Genomic DNA, 5177 nt, shown 5'->3' with positions numbered 1-5177 from the left:
TTGGGTTTAGAAAAGAAAGATGGTGATGATGTACTTAAAATAACTTAACTTAGTCTTGAACTCTGGTCTCCTGTGGGGAAAGTCCTGTGTTGGTTGACCCATCCACCACCCCAACCTGACTCCTTACAGGGTGATTAGGTCTTTCTACAAGGTCCTTCTTTACTCCCGTGAGGGCGTTGATCACATGATCCTAATTTTCCTGATTACGTGGGTTATACATGACATACTGGCTCATGATTACGAAGGTAATATATGAATTGTGGTGTATTACTTTAATATGTTCTAAGAGTGCATGAGAATTATTTTCAGAACCGAATAATACTCTGAGTTAAGAGGACACTTCAACAGGCCTGCTGAACAAAAAAAAGCCTTTTACAATGATTGAGCTTCTTCGTGAAGCCTCAAACAGCAACACACTCTTAAAGTCGCTCACAGCAGGAATATAACCTCCAGCTGCTACCTTAGATCAAACATGGAACTTTCGCTTTATGTTCTCTCTAGCCTGAAGCCAGGTCTCATTTTAATTTCTTCTCTTCTCTCCCACATTTAAATTCTGACTCGAGACACCACCGCCCTAAGGCCAGCTATTGACAAGCCGAAAAACAAGGGTCTCCTCCATCTTATTTACTGCTGCTGCAAGCCAACCAATTTTCTGGCCATCCTCTCAGTGAGCTGTAATGGCTTCTTGACTGTCAGCGCTTTAAATCCTTCAGAGGCCTGCTGTCCGGCACGCAGCAGGTGAAACCAGGGCAGAAAGACAGTAAAACAAATTATCCTTGTGGGAAATTAAAGGGAGATGTAATTATGAAAGGCGCACACAATAATCCATGTGAATGCACCTGCACCAAATAAAGTGAGCTTTCTGAGTTTACTTTTTGATCTAACCATCAACATTCCTTTTGAGGTTAATGAATTATTAGAGCTGTTTTTAAAATTGGATGCCATGCAACTCTAAAATAAATCTTACTTATTAACACCCAGCAACATTTGGACTCAGAAAAGAAGCAACATGATATTCTCTGTTTGTCTGTGCTGCGCTTGTTTATGTGGACTGAGATCATACGAAACAGAGAGCGGAGCTTGCTTATCACTCTCACACCCAGCAGAGACACATCCCTCAGCCTCAGGCGCCTGTTTTCATCAATCAGAATTGCATTGACACTACATGGCACAAAGTCAAACAGTGTCCTCTCGCCGAATGAATTGGCATGAGAAGCTGCAAGATTAGATGGCATCTAAGGAATGCTAATTCACCAGGAGTCTGGGTCTGGAGATGTCGTGATTAAAGACTCAATTTCCCAGAGGTCAGTGTAGTGTGATCACATATTACCACTAACTGATGGAGTGTCTCTGACATCTGCACTCTGACGGTACGGCTGTCACAAGCGGTGGCGTCAACACCGGTTAACATTAAATAGGGAATCATTCAGAGTCAAGAATTCATTCAGTCACTGAGTCCTTAAGTAGCTGTGTTATGCTTTCAAACTGCTTATTCATGGTTTGGTTTATGTAAGTGAAAAAGTAGAGGGAGCGGCCTACAGCAGCTCTCAGCTATAAACAGCTAAGCCCTGAAATGCTGCCATCCAGCATTATCTTCATGTAGCAGGAAGCCCTGCCATGTATTATCCCAACATGTGTCTCTGTGGAAGGCATTTTGGAGCAGCAGGTTTTAATGCGGCTGTGCTTTGCTATGCTGGTACACTGACAGCACTTCTCTGTGTTTATTACAAGCATATCATCTTGTCATTTAAATAGCTGACTGACAGCTCCAAAAACAATTTTTTGTTTTCAAATTAAATGGCCATACCAGTGATTTAACATGTTTTAGCCTATTAAATACAAATCACATTTTCTTTACAGGGTGTTTCAAAGCATACCATTCATTCATTTTTAGGTGGATTTCCTTCAGTTCCCTCCAGGCATCATGTGATTTGTATTAATTTCTGCTGGGTGCTGAGACGGAGGCTCGCTTGAGATATGTAATCCATCAAAATGTCCGCTTCCTTGCCCTTGTTTTTCCCGTCAGTTATTCTATCATTATGTGGTAATGCACTTGAAAGCAAGAGCCATTTGGTGATTCAGTCTATGGAGCCACAAAGCTGACAAAAGGCAGTACGGTTTATAACAGGGGTGTCAGACATATAGCCTGAGGGCCAGAACCGGCCCACCAAAGGGTCCAATCCGGCCCACTTGATGACTTTGCACACCCAATATTATAGCAGTTGTGAAGGTTATTATTATTTCGAGGTTATTCTACAATAGTTTTATTGGTCTGGCCCGCTTGAGATGAGCTAAAGTGAGTTTGACACCCCTGTGTTAAAACTAAATTAATCAATAGATATGCTAATGAGTGTAATACTGTTAGCTCACAATTAAAATGCAATATAAAGGAAATCCAAAGCTTTATATGTTCATTAACTTCCAATTACATTTAAAATCTTTCAGGTAGCTTCCCTGAAAACATAGAGCAGCAGGCTTTTAAGCTAACTGTCTATCTCCAACCAACTTGCATCATAAAACTACAGCAGCCAGTTCAGGTAATATAAATCATCCAAACACTGCTGTAGCATCATTATAGAAACTCTAAAGGCCTTTACCCTTGAGGGGCGTGACAAATAAATGACACAAAAATGCAAAATACTCGCCTGCGAATATTTTGCATCAAAACTAGAGGGACACCTGCAAGCTAGTTCAAGCAGTCAGCTCAAGCTGCACTGATCCATACACACACGTCATACGTCACTCTCCATATATCATCTACAAAACACACCGTCTAAAGTTGGCGGTCTGTTTAAGCTGCAGAAATTTCCCTGCTCTCCCTCTGCATCGTCAACGCAGCCGCTGCCCTGCATCAGTATTACTGCTTGCTTTCTCGGCCCCACCTCCACCCCAGCGTCCACCTGCAGGCTCCGGCTGTGGGGGAGATATTTAATCATCACTCCCCAGTATCTCATATAAACATGTCTGCGGGGAGTGATGGGGCCAGAGTCTAGACGCCAAACCCTATGTTCTGCTGTTGAAACAAATATTTCAAACGTGAGTTGTTCATACCGGCAGTGATGCCAATTAGCTACAACTACCTGGACCCTACTGACTCACAGCAGCATCTGTCTGTCTGTGGTCAGGTGTTGTAGTGTAAGTACTGTAAGCTGTTTTATTGACTTAACTTTCAGCGAAATGCTCTGATTGAATCTGAGTTTCCTCTGGTAAACAATTACATGGCGTATCTGTCCAGGGCTTTTATTGTGAAAGGCAAGGATGGAGAGAGTGGATCTGGTATGCGCTGCCTTTGTTAAGGTTGAAAGGCGTAATGGGGATGCCCTGTTGGTTTGGACTACAGAGCCTCCATGTTATGGTTTTATAACCCTCATAAGTATTGGCGTGAAGTGATTGGTTGATGCCTTTATTAATGGTGTGAAAGCTCAAAAAAAATAAACCTCATTCCAAAAAAAAAATGAAAACAGATGCATTTTAGCTAACAAGCTCATGCTAACAAAAACAGCTAACATACACTGGTGATATATGAGAAAGTTAGCTTCAGCCAAGGCAGCTAGCTAATAAGGCTAATGCTGAGTGTTTTACAGTTACTACTTCTGCATATGAGGAATATGAAAAATTATTACAGCCAAAAGCAACACTGTTTCTACAAGTAAGGACAAAGAGGAATAATGATAGAAAATGACTAATTGTGCCGATTGTTTAATTCTAAAATCACAACTGCATTTTGAAAAGCTGTTACACTTTAACCTGACTCAGCAGATATAAACATCATACTCAGGAATTCCATTTACGTTGGACATTGTCCCGAAGGTTATGTGGAAATCACTTTAGTTTTTGGCTAAATCACAGTAAAGTGAATTTAATTAATTGGATATCATCTGTTATAAATACCGACAGACAAATCAATTTTCTAATCACAATATAGAGCAGTGTAAAACAGGCGTCAGCAAATTATGACCAAGCAGGAAGACATAATCTGAAGTGGTCATCAGGGTGTCTGCAGATCCTTTAAAAGTCTTAAACGGTCTTAAATTCAAATGGATAACAATAAGGCCAATATAGATCAACTTATCTCACTCTAATAACCATATCCCTACATAACACCTACCTCTGCACAAGATCACATATACTATTACCTGCAATGCTGCGATGCATAAATAAGTAAAACATGATTTGTCCAAAAATCAGTCTTAAATTTGGTCAAAAGATGTGTTGAAAGGGTCTTAAAAAGCATTACATTGAACAGGCTGATACCTGTAAACACCCTTGTAATGTTATGGTGGCATTTTATTTGCGAGAAAACGTCATCCTGATTGACAATATAGTGAACTATTAATGCTTCATGCTACCTGAGGTTTAACAGAAGGCTTCTTTCAGAACCAGCATGGGCAAATGGACCAGAGGACACTGTAAACACATTCAGTAGTTCAAAGAAAGGAGTTTGTTAGTAAAATAAAACCCATGATCTTGCTGAGATTTTCTGAATCACTTACATAATTCACTGTTGGAAAAGAACAGTGTTCTGTAGCTGCACAGCTTCGTTCAGTCACATAATGTAATTGTTACAGGTGTTATATTTCCACAGTTGAGAATCTGTATCTCTCATATATTGACTGTTGACCTCAAAGTGTAGGTGATCAGAGAAAGGCAACTATAACACTATTTCAGTCTGAAACTCTGGACAGAAACTGGTCCAGAAGTTACCATGGCGATGTAGCCAGGTGAAAACAGAGCCACCTTCTGAACAAACTCTGTCTTAAGACTCAGGATACCTCACTAATCCAATAATCCCCTTTCGTAGTGCAGTCCTCTCACATTTGACTGACATGACCACAACATGAAAGCTGTAAACGTTACTGATATTTGATCTCACTTTATACTGTTTATTGGGTGTTAAATCACTCCATGACATAATTAAATGTTTCAAAACAGCTTTACTGCAAGGAAGGTGAAATACACAGCTCCTGTTGGACTAGCACTCTTGTTTTAAAGCGCTGGGTATGTCTCAATACCCACATTTGAAGTATTTGTAAATAGTCAAGTGCCCACTTGTGTATCTGTAGCTGCCAACAGTGGCCAGGTGCTTGTTAAGACTGCAGGTTTATCAGAGCTCACTGGGGCATGTTTGATTAATGAGGCCATTCCTCATCTTCACACAAATACTGTAAACAGCTCAG

This window comes from Epinephelus lanceolatus, chromosome 24 (genome assembly GCF_041903045.1).
Source record: "Epinephelus lanceolatus isolate andai-2023 chromosome 24, ASM4190304v1, whole genome shotgun sequence".
NCBI lineage: Eukaryota > Metazoa > Chordata > Actinopteri > Perciformes > Serranidae > Epinephelus > Epinephelus lanceolatus.
This window is presented reverse-complemented; position numbering follows the sequence as displayed.